The sequence below is a fragment of the Cupressus sempervirens genome, chromosome 11 (assembly GCF_028749045.1).
Source record: "Cupressus sempervirens isolate cs-2001-9-10 chromosome 11, ASM2874904v1, whole genome shotgun sequence".
NCBI classification, from domain to species: Eukaryota; Viridiplantae; Streptophyta; class Pinopsida; order Cupressales; family Cupressaceae; genus Cupressus; species Cupressus sempervirens.
The window spans coordinates 261959091-261974664 of record NC_143128.1 but is presented as its reverse complement, the minus strand read 5'-3'; positions in this window follow the sequence as shown (position 1 = coordinate 261974664).

Below are 15574 nucleotides of genomic sequence, written 5' to 3'. Positions count from 1 at the left end.
ACAATCCCTCCCAGCACATCCACCATCATGGATCAAAATACACCAAGTGCTCCATCCTAGTACCCGCAACAAAATCAAAGTATCCAGCATCTCGAACATGAATGATCTCACCTCCTATTATGCCACTACCACTGGACATACATAGAAGCCATCCAAAGAGAAAACCACCCAACCTGTCACATTAGAAGATCATAAAATCCTGTACCAACTGAAATTCCAAGCACAAAAAACTTGATCTAAAGGAAAGCACATGTATCTGTAGTTGTCAAAATATCCATAGCTGAAATAGCACCCACAGTAAGTGCCAAACCCATCCAACTATCCATACCTCAAAGGTATAACAAGTGAATCTCATATCACCGACATATCCAATCTACAACCTGCAATCACAAGCCTCAAGAGCAATACCTGCCACATATATACCAAGAAGCTCCCACTGCAAAAGATAATGTCAAATCTATAACCAATCCACTCAACACATCTCAAAGAAAAGTGAATCCATGTAGTATCAAGGAATCCACAATACATCAACTGATAACCTAGAAGAAAAACTCTCATAACAAGTCTCCAATGCTCTCCCAAGTTCACCACAACCAACAAAGGAAAGAGATAAAGAAATAACCATGTCATCTCTCACATGACATACATGAGCACAAACCAGTGATCACAATCTCCAACCAATCTCAAATCTAATGTAGGCAAAACTGAACATCCAAGAAGATAACCAAGACTAGAGAAACCATGCAAATCATAACCTGTATCATGTCCTTCTACACACACCTTTAGATGTAAAATGTGCAAGTATGATCTCCTCCATAAAACCCCAACAAGAAGCCTCAACAACACCCAAACCATACCATATAACTAATCATGGATGTAAGCCTCTCACAAGAAGATCAAACTCAATTAACCATTCCTAAACCAAGGAATAACCATTCCTAATCCAAGGAAAATGCCCAATATAAAACCATCTCCCAAATTCAACCAGCATAACAACATATGCACATGGAGATAACCAATGTTAAACCATCTCTCAAATGAACCCTTCAGAACTAACTCATGTGCCATAGCTCAAGATCCATATCCATGAAAGATAAGTATAAATATAATGCAATTGAGAGAAACAATGGGCTATACCTCTCAAGTAGCAAACCGCTGAGTAGACCAAGAGTGGGGAATGAGAATGCTCATCAAGATGCCCAAGTCTCCAACCAAGACTCATCTAAGAACAATCTCCTCTCAAGTCCATATCAGGTGACTGCCCCTCGGACTTCCTGTTGAAACCATCAACCGTCCCAACAAATACTTCTCTAATCCAAGAGAAATTAGTGTCACCACCGTCTCTAAGTATCCATGAGCACCTGTAACCAATCAATCCATGCCAACTCCAAATGCAACATAGCAATATCATGAAGTATCCAGCTTATGATCAGTGTACTCAATACCAAGAAACTAAACCAAGATCAATGTCAAAGTTCCAACCATGGCCTCAGGAACATAAACATGACAACATGATCTAACCATCTCAACTAAAGAGATAACATGCTCCATATGAACACACCATAACATGTCACAACTCTAAACACGTATCAAGAGTATACCATGACATAATAATGAAACCATCCTCATACCAAGGATAACATGCCAAATAAAAGCATAAATCACACCTTTGCCAAGAACCCTATGAGTCCTCAAGATGCAACCATCTCCATACACCATGAAGAAAAACAAGTGCACCATGCAAATGTCAAAGACGCTTCTACAGCAATAGGATCTAAGAAAAACCTCCAACATCTACAAACACTCAATAAATATATCAATGCCAACAACTCCCACTCAACTGTGGTACCAAGTCACCTATGGCATCATAAAATCCATCTCCTATGTGAAGATCCAAATCAAACCAGGAACTAATCCTGCACTGTCACCCCATCATTGTCACAAGCTCCCACTAAACTGTGTATCCAAGCTATCCATTACATATGATGAAAAACCATCTTCTAACCATAAGAATCAACCAAGGTATCAAACCGTCAAAGAACTCAAAGTGCACATCATGAGCTCCTCAAAAGAAACCAAATAACCATGATCCTCTACCAAGAAGATATACCACCATAACCAAATTAGAAATCCAAGCTAATGAACATCAAGGATGTACCTACATAACCAATCATGTCATGCCAAAATCCATGACACCATGATCACATCCATGAACTGAGCATCTGGCTCTCAATATGTCCAACCTGTCAGCATAAAATAGTCAACCACAATCCTCCACCATGACTGTACCTGGTAACAATGTCTCATCCCTTCTACATGAAGAAAATAGTAAATCATGTGACTTAGGGCATAGACAACCCAAATCCAAGCCACCAATCTGAATATGCATCAATAATGAAAGATCAATGGGCAAAAACAACCCATAACCAAGCTATAAATGCAACCTGTAAGTATAGACCGCTTACAACACTGCACAACTTGTAGACCCAACAAGTCATCATGTATATCCAAACCAAACACTGATAACCATATCATCATGAGACCAATCTGAAATATGAATTGAGTATACAATGAAATCAAATCTTAAATCTCCAATGCCATAAACTCACAATGTTACCATAGTCAAAATATACCTATAAACTATTCAGATCAATATATCATCAAATAAATCATGCCAAACCTGCACGAAATCTGAACCAATGTGTAGAGCTCTTCAAGAGCTTTCTGTTGACTACTCGAAGTCCAAAATCTGACTCCATATGCCCAAGTTATGCCCTAATACGTGCTCAAAATAAATAACATCTGACTTTAGGGCTCTTAAAACCTGAAAATTTTTCAAAATCATAGAACCAAACCTACACCATCTTGTAGTGCTCTGAATTAGCTTTCCAACGCCTATAAGAACTCTGAAATCTGAAATTCTGAGAGAAAGTTATGGCCGTTTTACTAAGACAGTCTTTTTACCAATTTCAGTATGATTTTTCATTTTTTATATTTTCAGTGACGAAAATTCCGACGGGATTAAATTTGATGGCCATCATGGGCTGAAACTAAAAAACTCTTTCATTTCCTCTGAACATGGCCAAACTAGGGCATATTATATATCAATATTTATGGAAATGTTGACCCGGATCCAATGGTGAGGTTTGTTTTTACCCAGGAGGTCATTTCTGCATGCTACCCCCCAAAACCCTCATTTAAATGAAACATCCAAAAAATTCTTTTTGTCCAACAATTTCACATGCCCAAATATTTTAACATCCCATCATAACAGCAAATCCAAAGCCCTCAGATCTACAATAAATCATTCATATATCTTGCCCTTTTCTTTTATCCTCTCATGCATTCCCATGGATTCAATCTAGGGTTACAATAAAACTATAGCTCTAATACCGCTTGTAGGGAAACTTGGCAACAAAGAATATAACCATTTCCACATAACCCATAATAGATCTGAAATAAATATGGAATTAAAATCCACATGCAAGAGAATAGACAACATACCCACAAAATTGTGACACAAGATATACCTTGGGAAACCCTCATTGAGGGAAAAACCCAGCCTCCAAAAGCATCCATCACCATGTATTATTCAGCAAAATAACCATTTCCATACAACCATGGAAGCCTTCATGGCCATAGCCACAACCGAGAAAACTATGTGAACAAGCATGAATCCACACATCCCATGCCATGCTTTCAACCTTCACAAATGCTCCCTTGGCTAACCTGTCAAGCCTTGTCCCGCTCGACTCTTGCCTTTTGTCTTCTCCTTGTCACTCTTTTTCACTCTACAACAACTACCCTTGTGGCTGCTTATATAGTAGCAAGTCCCACAAAATCATTAAGTGGTATTACATAAACCATGTGCTAAAACCATGTGCTACCTAACCCACTGACCCCACATTTAATATTGGGCATTTAATTCTTTTCCCCCAATATTAAATAATTACATGAAATATTATCACAATGTTACAATACAACTCATCAAGAATATTCTATGGGAATCTTTACATGTTGCACGTCCATCTAGGTACAACATTACATAATAAAATAAAATAACAATATTATGCAATGTGTGCAACACCCATTATCTCAACATGGACTAGTTCCTTCAATACATTTTACTCACTATCAGATCAAGAATCATCCATGGTTGTCACTTTTTCACTTTGTAGAGTTGCAAGGTAGTTATTTTGTGCAACATAGCAAGGATTTTCCATGTGTCCCTAGTGGGTCCCATTTCTTCAATCCCTATTGTACGAGTGAAAAGTCAACACTACGGTAATATGGCCATGTTCCCATGCTATGATCTTATGATCTAGCATGAGATTTTGAAGTTAATTGTCAAAGCCACCAATGTTATGATAATTAGCTATCATAACATCATAGAGGCATATACTCATGAGAGATGGTTAGAAGGGTTATGATCTTATGATATGTTGTTGTCATAAGATTGTAAGTGTACCTGAAGAGGTCTTCTAAAGATATGAAGATGAGGGTTTTTCGTAGCATCATGGTGATCATAAGAATTTAAAGAGACTTCAAGGGGGCCCAATGTTAAGATAGGTTGATGATCGTAGGATCGTAGAACCTTGAGTTTACCATGGTGAAGGTATTTTACTTGTTTGAGCTAGAAAAGAAAAGGGTCTTCATCTAATTGAATTGTAGGAAAGGTACATGAGTGAATGTTGAATATGATTGACCTACTAATACATTTAACTTGGCATGCTAGTAGCCAAGAAGAAACAACTCTTAATGGTGTATCATATTTTTTATCATCTGCAGATTGCTTTTGACATTTCCCATGCCTAGTAAATGCAAAAGGAGCATGCACTCATCACCTAGTTATCCATCTACCCAGTTAGCACTAATGACCATCACTCTTGTCTTCTCAGGGTCATTCTTTTGGGAAAAATATTGGATTTTCTTGCATCTGGGTCTTCTCCAAAATCAAATTTTCTTGATCTCTATGGTTATCTCAATGATGGTGGTTGTTCTTTTCTTCCATTAGAAGTTTCTTGGTTATGATTCAACTATAAAAGTAAGTTTTGTACACTTTCAAAGTTTTTTTGGTCTTCTCTGATTCTTTGGTATTGCTTCCCATGCATACTACTATAATTTCTCATGCCTCTAAGCCATTATAATTCTCTATTGTATCTCTTTCAGCCATTAACACACTATGCAAGCCTCCTTTGCCTCTAGTTAATTTTCTTGTTCATATTCTACAATTTGCATGATTTTATCTACTTATGGAATTTTAATGATATTAAGTGAAGTATCTCCTATAGCATTCTTTTGTTGTCTAATCTACATGTAATTGTTGGATGAAACAAAGTCTGAATTTTTATTCCTTGAGGTTATAGCTGGTTAATTGTGCATTTATGGGCAAAGATAAGGTAAAACACTCTATTTTGGTGTATCACCTTCTTAGAATAGATTAGTTAGTTTGATTCTATGCATTCCTTCTCCCTTTTCCTCTCCAAGAGTAGTTGGGTGCATCCTAATAGAAAAGGAAGCTGACCTTCTCCATAGACTCAACCTCATAGTTCAAGTTGCATAGCTTGGAGGTTTTTTCCATGTTTCACAAGGTTGTCCATAGGTAAAAACTTTGGGCAAGGGTGCAAAATTTTGTGACAAAAAAACCTTATCAAATAAAGATGGAAGCTTCATCATCATAAGGAATGAGCCAAGGAAAAGAGGTAATAAAAATTCAACTGGTGAAGAGTGACACCTATCCTCCACCTAAATTTTGTGTTATTCTTAAGATCGTAATGCAGAGTGACTCAATAGGTGTGTTATCATTGATACCACATAAAATTATTATGATTCATGATGTATGGAGTTGTTATATTTGAAAAATTGGAGAGGATGTTGATCATGAAATCCATGGAGCATTTGACAAATTATGTGATGAAGGAATTTTGAAGAATGAATTCAAGATTGTTGAGAGAAAATGGTTAACTCATGCCCGAGAATTTATGAGGAACTTTAAGATAGAATGGATCAAGGTGGTGCTAAGAATGATCCATGACATGAAACTATGGCTAGAAAATGGACCTATAGAGATTAAAAAGAAGATAATTCATAAGGTCATAGGGTATCTGAACTTGGACAAGAAGAAGACTATGTGATGTTTGAGCCAAGAGAAAAATCCAAGAAAAGAGAAAGGCTGAGTGGAATGGACAAGTAATGACCATCTCAACCATAATAGATCCAATGATTGAATTTACAGTGAGAGTGATTTCTCACAAATTATACCAATCAAGAAGACTAAATAGTGTACCATGTATGGTAGTTAACTAGGTATGGAAGATTGTCATGAAAGATCATGAGTATGATCTTGTCAACTTGCAAAGATTACAATTAGTAGAAAATATGACATCACTTAGAAAGGCCAATAACTCTATGTGTAAATTTGGATCACTTGTTATGTGTATTTTTAGCTATTATAGTTCACGATGTATGGATTTTTTATATGTAAAAAATTGGAGAGGAGGTGATTATGAAATCCATGGGGCATTTGACAAATTATGTGATGAAGTAATTTTGAAGGATGAATTCAAGATTTTTGAGAGAAAATGGTTAACTCATGCCCTAGAATTTCTAAAGAACTTTAAGATAGAATGAATCAAGGCAGTCCTAAGAATGATCCATGACATGAAACTATTGCTAGACAATGGACCTATAGAGATTACAAAGAAGATAATTCACAAGGTCACAGGGTATCTAACCTTGGACAAGAAGAAGACTATGTGATGTTTGAGCTAAGAGAAAAATCCAAAAAACCACAAAGGTTGAGTGAAATGGATGAGGAACGAGTGTCTCAACCATAACAAATCCAATGATTGAATTTGTAGTGAGAGTGATTTCTCACAAATTCTACCAATCAAGAAGAGAAAATAATGTACCATGTATGGCAATTAACCAAGTGTGGAAGATTGTCATGAAGGATCATGAGTATGTTAGATTGTGGTGACTGATCAGGAAAGTACTATACATACTCCAAAAAAATTTGGGCCCTATTTTATCAAGATTTTGGGCTAGCATGTAATTATTAATTATAACCATAAAATGACATAAAATACTTGTATAAAAGGGTTTAGGGTTAGGTATTTTTTCATTATTATAATGTGATGTGAAATTGGTTCTTGCCGCAATATTGAGCTGTAAGGGATTACAGATTGTAATAAGGGTGTAATCACTAGATTGCAATAAGATCGAACTTTTTGTTTGGTGGACATAGCCCAGGAATTGGGTGAACCACGTTAAATCTTGGTGCCTTGTGTTCATTTCTGTGTGATCTATTATTTTTATGTTATTGGTTATATTTGCATGTAGCTTTTTATTTCTATTTGTTGTTTAATCTTAACAAGTGGTATCAGAGCCTAGTTGTTTTACAGTTATCCTTTGTAGGAAAGTTTCATGGTTGAGTGGGAGAAATGGAAAATGAGGGTAAGTTGAGGGTTGATAAGTTTAATGGGCAGAAATTCCAGTTATGGAAGATGCAAATGGAAGACTATCTATATTAGAAGGATTTACGAAAGCTGTTGGAAGGAAAAGCCAAGAATCAAGGAACTATGTCAAATGATAAATGGGATCTTTTGGACAGAAAGGCACTTGGAAGCATTCGATTATGCCTGACACCATCAGTTGCATTTAATATTACAAAAGCAAAGATGATAGAAGAGTTGATGAAAACCCTAGCAACACTATATGAAAAGCCCTCCGCTTCAAACAAGGTATTTCTCATGAAGAATTTATTTAATATGAAAATGGAAGAAGGTGGATCTATTGCAGATCATTTAAATGAGTTTAATACTATTACTAGTCAGTTATCTTCTGTGGGTATCAATTTTGATGAAGAAATTAGGGCTCTCTTGATTTTGTGTTCTTTGCCTAAAAGTTGGAATGGCTTGATCATGGTTGTGAGTAATTATGTTCCTAGATCTAGTACCCTAAAATATGATGATGTGATTGGTGTTATTTTAATTGAGAAAACTCATAGAAAAACCTTAGGTGGATCTACATAAGAAAGTGTTTTGAATGCACAAAGCAGGCATAGAATGACTGAGAGAGGAGGTAATTTTGGAAATCATGGGAAATCAAGAGGAAAGTCAAAGTAGAAGAGGTCTCAATCTAGAGTACCAAACAATTGCTAGTACTATGGGAAACCAGGGCACAAAAAGAAAGATTGTTAGAATTGAAGAAAAATGAAGGAGATAAATTAGATGGAGATAAGGAGGAAAATGTGGTAATTAACAAATCTAAAGAGGATTCTTTTCTTCTATCTTTAGAAAGCATTGATGATTCATGGGTATTAGATTTTGGTGCTTCATTTCATGCTACACCTCATAGAGGTTATTTCATTGATTATGTCCAAGGGGATTTTGGGCTTGTTTATTTGGGGGATAATGAACCCTATCATATTGTTGGAAAGGGTAAAATAAGGATTAAGTTGAAAAATGGGAATCATTGGCTACTACATGAGGTAAGACATGTTCCAAGGTTGATTAGGAATTTAATCTCAGCAATGCAACTCAGTGATGAGGGTTGTGTAGTTACTTTTAATGATAAAAATTGGAAGGTTTCAAAAGTTTCCCTTGTAGTAAGAAAAGGTGTGAAAGTAGGCACCTTATATCTTTGTATAGGTCATATTGTTCCTTCTACTTTGATTGTTTCAGAAAAAAATGAATATTCAGGAACAATTATTGCAGTTGAGCAGGGAGAACAAATAGCTACTGTAGATTCGGATACAACACTATGGCACAATAGATTTGGGCACATGAGTGAGAAAGGTATGAAAGTACTTCATTCAAAGAAAGTTTTACCAGGTCTAAAATGTGTTAATATGGATTTTTGTGAAAGTTATGTATATGGAAAACAAAAGAGAGTGAATTTTGTAAAGATTGGGAAAAAGAACAAAAAGGAGAAATTAAAGCTTGTGCATACAGATGTATGGGGACTAGCTTAGGTATCTTCTCTTGGTGGCTCTCATTATTATGTTACATTTCCTAATGATGTAACTAGAAAAGTATGGGTTTATTTCCTTAGATAGAAATCTGATGTATTTCAAACTTTTAAGAAATGGAAATGCTTGGTTGAAAATGAGACTAGTAAGAAATTAAAATGTCTCAGATCTGATAATGGTGGTGAATATTGTAGTCATGAATTTGAAAATTATTGCTCCACTAATGGTATTTTTAGACAAAAAACTATTCCAAGAACTCCACAAGAAAATGGAGTGGCTAAATGCATGAATAGGACTATAATGGAGTGTGCAAGGAGCATGAGGTTGCATGTTGGGTTGCCCTTACACATGTGGGTGAAGGCTATCAATACTGCTATATATTTGATTAATAGAGGTTCCTCTACTCCTTTGGGCTATGGTATTCCAGAGGAGGCATGGATTGGTAAGAAGGTGAGTTATTCATTTCTCAAGACCTTTGGTTGTGAAGCTTTTGCTCATATAGACTCTGAAAATAGAACCAAGCTAGAAGCTAAATCAAAGAAATGTGTCTTTATTGGATATGGCATTAATGAATTTGGTTATAGGCTTTGGGATTTTGAAAATCATAAGATTGTAAGAAGCCAATATTTCATATTCAATGAGAAAGTGTTGTACAAAGATTTGTTGCAGCAACATGAGAAGAAAGAAGATGATTATGTAGTGCTAAATGATACTCCAAAATTTGATATTCCAGCCATTCCTCATGATGTGCAACAATCGCAACAACAAATACCACACACACCAATTAATGTTAGATAGTCAACGAGGAAAATTAGACCTCCACAAAGATTTCTTCTCTCTTTGTATTCTATTTTACTTACTACTATTGGTGAACTTGAAAGTTATGATGAAGCTATGTAGGTGGATACTAAGATTTAGTGGGAGTCTGCAATGAAAGATGAAATGGACTCTTTTCTAAAGAATAAGACATGGGATTTGTGCAAGTTGCCTTCAGGTAAAAAGGCTTTACAGAATAAGTGGGTTTATAGGTTGAAAGAAGAGGAAGGAGGTAAGAAAATATTTAAGGCCAAGTTATTTGTAAAAGGATTTGCACAAAAAAAGGGAATTGACTTGTAGCTACTAAAGATTTTCGTTTAGAGTAGCTGGATGTTAAAACAACCTTCCTTGATGGTGATTTGGATGAAGAAATGTATATGGCTTGAAGCAAGCACCTCGGCAATGGTATCTAAAATTTGATAGGTTCATGCATGAGCATGGCTATAATAGGTGTCATTTAGATTATTGTGTTTATTTTAAGAGTTTAGATAATGATAGCTACATTATTTTATGTTTATATGTTGATGATGTGCTTGTACCTGGGTCTAACATGGATCATATTAAGGGGCTGAAATGCCAGTTAGCACATGCATTTGCTATGAAGGATTTGGGGGTAGCAAAACAAATCCTTGGTATGAAGATTTGTAGATAGGAAGAATAGAAAATTGATGCTATCTCAGGCTGATTATGTTGAGAAGGTGTTGCAACATTTCTCGATGGAGAATGCTAAAGCTGTTAGCACACCTTTACCTAGTTTTTTGAAATTGACTAAGGAGATGTGTCCTAAGACATAGGAAGAGGAGGATAAGATGTCCAAGGTACCCTATGCTTTAGTTATAGGAAGCTTGATGTATGCTATGGTATAGACTAGGCTAGATATTGTACATGCAGTGGGAGTCGTTAGCAGGTATATGAGTCATCCTAGATTTGAGCATTGGAATGCTATCAAGTGGATTCTTAGATATTTGAGAGGAACATCCAATAAGTGTTTACACTTTGGGGGCTCTACTACTAATTTACAAGGCTATGTTGACTTAGATTTGGCGGGGGATATTGATACCAGGTAGAGTACTACAAGTTATATCTTTATTGTTGGTGGGGCAACCATGAGTTGGGTTTCTAGGTTACAAAAGATCAATGCTCTATCCACTATAGAGGTAGAGTATGTTGTTGCTACAGAGGCAGCCAAGGAGATGATATGGCTTCATTTCTTCTTGGAAGAATTGGGACATCCTCAAAAGGATAATTATTTGTTCATAGATAGTCAGAGTGCCATTCATCTTGCAAAGAATTTAGCTCTACATTCTAAGACAAAACACATACAGTTGAGGTACCATTTCATTCGGTCAATTTTGGAGGATGGATAGTTAAAGTTGGAGAAGATACCTACCAATGACAATCCAACATATATTTTGACCAAGGTTGTAACAAGGGAGAATTTGAACTCCTCTTCAGCTTCAGTTGGTCTTCTAGACTGAACATGAATATAAGAACAATAGAGTCTAGGGTGGTTTGATCTAGCGGGAGCCCCATGTGGTAGTGGCATTGCTATAGGATCAGTCTCCAAATGGGAGATTGTTGTTTAGTGTGGAGCCTAATTAGTCCCCAAGTGGGAGATTGTTAGATTGTGGTGATTGATTAGGAAAGTACTATACATACTCCATAATTTTTTGGCATTTGGGCCCCTATTTTATCAAGATTTTGGGCTAACATGTAATTATTAATTATAACCCTAAAATGGCATAAAATACTTGTATAAAAGGGTTTAGAGTTATGTATTTTTTCATTATTATGATGTGATACAAAATTTGTTCTTGTGGCAGTATTGAGTTGTAAGGGATTACAGATTGTAATCAGGTTGTAATCACTGGATTGTAATAAGATCGAACTTGTTGTTTGGTGGATGTAGCCCAGGGATTGGGTGAACCACATTAAATCTTGGTGTCTTGTGTTCATTTCTATGTGATCTATTTTTTTTTTTTTATTGGTTATATTTGCATGTAGTTTTTTTATTTCTGTCCATGGTTTAATCCTAACAGAGTATGGTATTTCCAAGTTGCAAAGATTGTAATTAGCATAAAATATGGCATCAGTCAAAAAAGTAAATAACTCTATGTGTAAATTTAGATCACTTGTTATGTTTATTTTCTTTTATGTACAAAAATATATTCCTACTATTAGCAATATTGTCTGGGAGCAAGATAAACTAGTGACAAGACAAATTGGTGAGTTCATTACTTAATTAGGAGAAATTTTTGAGAATGTAATGGACACATATTTTGAAAAGTTTAAACAGAGAATGAGAATAAAAATGAGGATATCAACAAAGTTAGTAATGAAATACTATAATGATGTATGTATTCTAGTAGATACATATAACACATTTGTAAAGAAACTAAAACCAAGGAAAGCCTTGATAAAAGCTTTTGACTATGAAGTTGATAGTTATACATTAAGTGAAAACATTGTTGCATTACTAAAAGAAGATATTGATATTGAAGCAGAACCATTTGCAAAGTATGAAGAAGCTAAGGCAAGAAATAAAGGTGATATCAAAATAGCTTCTAAGGAGAAGAACAAAAGGAAAATGATTAAAGAGCTAGATCAGAAACTAGGCACACAAGGAAAAGGAAAAGAACCTTGTCAACTCACAAAAGGTCTTGGAGAAGATCAATAGAATGATACTGGTGATGAGGAAGAGGGAGAAGGAGGAGATTAGGGTAAAGCCCTTGTTAAGGTGACTCCACCAACTGAGAAAGCTAAAACTACTAAGCCTAAAGAAAAGGAAATTAAAAATAAGATCTTGATGACACCCCTCTCTCCTCCACCACTGACCAAACCAAGGAATAGGGAAGAAACAATGAGTGCCAAGCTAATAGTAAAGAAAGGAGTAGTGAAGACTACTAAAATAAGTCACTCAAGAATATAAAAGGAAGAACCTCGAGCCCCTATGATCCAAAAAAAGAGTAGAAGATTGATTAAGAAAAAGGAAAGAGATAAAAATGATCAACTAGCCATAGTATGTAGAAGAGAAAGGACCATTGATGAGGTATGCACTGACATACATAGCTCTGTAGGATTATCATATTTTAGGTATGTAAACTGTGATACACTAAATGATGAGGATAGATCTAAATTTGAAGAAGTCATAGTGTACATGATGGAAAATAATAAATTGGGTGCTTCTAAAGTAGAGAAGAAAACTCTAATAGATTCATATAACAAACTTGATAGGAGATGGTAACACACATCAACAATAGAGAAATAAATTAGAGAAGACATATTATCCAAGGTTATGCCTAATTTGTCAAAGGAGTAGAAGGAAACAGTTTTGAAAAAGTATAGGAACTTATTTGTCCTAAAGTTTATAATTTTTATGATTTTACAAAATAAGATTGAAGCTATAGTTCAACAAAATGAGTTGCCATGGAAAAACATTTTTGGTCTATCCACTAAAGGAGTGGAATTAGAGAATGAAGTAGTGAGTGTGACCATCCAAGATGATCAAAGTGATGGAGAAAGCTTAGTTGTGCCAAGTCTATAAGGAAACATTTCACCTATTCATTCCACCACACCTAGCACTCTAGCTATTGAGCAATTGAAGCCCATAGATATAAACACTAGTACATTTGACCCCATTTTTAGACCAAAATTTTTGACCATCTATTAAAATGTTTTAGATTGGTCTGAATATGGAAGGAAAAATATCTTTTTTTAAAAATCCATGCCCATGTTGGTCAAAATTTCAACCATCACGAGCTTAACATGCTTGTTTTGGTCAAAATTTTGACCAACACGAACTTAACATGTTCTAATGAAAAAGGGTTTCGACTTGTTATGTTTAACATAGAGTGCGCACAAGAGTTGCATAAGCACAAGATTTGGTGAATGTGTATGACTATATTTTGGGGCTCTTAGCATGTGAATGAAGGCCATTAATGTTCAAATGATGGTGAATGGAAATGAGTTTGTTTTCTCACACTTGCAGATGGATATGTGGATTTTAGATTTTAAAGTGGTGATTTTTGTGCAGAGCATTTATGATCGATTACCCATCTTGACAGTATGGAATCACAAGGTTATGGATATCAAGAAATCTATCAACCAAAGGAGTTTGAGGTTCCTCGAGAGGCTTATGGGTTTCATGGAGAATGGACTTCTAACTAAAATTATTGTGGTTAGAGTTGGAGACAAAAGATGCAAGAACACTACCACTAGCGAAGATGGGATTTTGCTACCCACTGGGGTGTGATGAATTTGGTCCTTCCTCATCTCATCAGGGACCACAGTAACCCTAATCTCTTTCTTTTTCTTGTTAGAATTAGTAAATACTTTGCTTAAACATTTAGGAATGGATTTTCATTAGTCACTTTGAAAGTTTTGAAGTGTAGTTAAACAAGGATATGAAAACATTACATTCTGCTACAAAATCTAGGATTCGATAGTAGATAGCATAAAATTATTTTTCCATATTATTGTTTTTAGGCCTTGATGATAAAATCTACAATTTGAATAGCAAAAATAAGGTTATTATAAAATCAAAAGGCATGTGATTCTTAGGGCTATTCTATATATATTTCTTATTTTGTGGGGGTGGGTAGTTAGTGTTTAGGACATGTTGATTATTTATTGGTTGACTAATCATTCTCTATTGAAGATAGTCTGCAAAACTCATGCATATCTTTAATTTTTACTTTTAAAATCAATACAAAACTTCTTAACTTCGTCTTCTTATCAATCCAAACCAAACAAGAAAAAACCCAAAATAGAAAATATCCATTTAACAAATGACTTATACATAATGATTTACAATTTCTAATGTTGAATTTAGACTATGTGATAGATAAGTTGAAAACAAGACAGATGGCATGACCTTTTACTTTCAATCCATCAAGTTGATTCGAATTTCATTCTCTATTCTTCCATTTTCTCTTCTTTTATTCACTTGGTTGACATCTATATCCCTTGTTATTGTCATCTCCATCAGTGCTATGATCTTTTCTACTATCTCTAGAGCCTTTCTTATCTTGTCTTCCTGGAATTCTCTAGCCCACTTGTTGGAGTGTTTTATCAGCAAATCTGGTAATTGTTGAACACAACACTGAATAAGCTCTCTAAAGAAACTGATCATCTCATTTCCTAAGCCATTGATTACAATGTTACCATCCTTAGAATTATTATCATTTTCCAATTTAGAGATGTAAGAATCTAAGAGAGGGATGTAGAAAAAATGCTAGCTCTTGTTTAGTGCATGTTTCTTATAGTATCCATACTTTTCTTTTTCATCTCTCCAGAGGAACATAGTTGTTATTGCAATTGGGACAAATAATAGTAAGTATAGTATCATTATTGCAATTACGATCATGTAAATTAGAAGTAGGATTCCAAGGCATCCGACCACATACCCAAGACACACTGCAAGATAGTCAACCACATATCCATCTACACTGGTCATTGATTCAATCGCAGGCTCTTGCAATTCATTCACAAGCTCCTGTGATTCATTCACAGGCTCCTATGGCTCATTTGGAGGCTCCTACGATTCATTCACATGCTCCCATTTTTTCTTCCATTCTTGCAACCATTCATCTAGGCATTTCCACATTTCCAAAATCAAGATGAATGACCAAACGAATGTGAGAAATCTGATAATGTTGATGGGAAAACTTTACATTTAATAATTAGAACATGTATCATCCATAGGGGAATAAATTATTATGCCCTATCTCTGGGATTTGGAGGATTTCTCCTTTGTTGTTGTTTGCCTATTTTCCATCTATCTAGTAT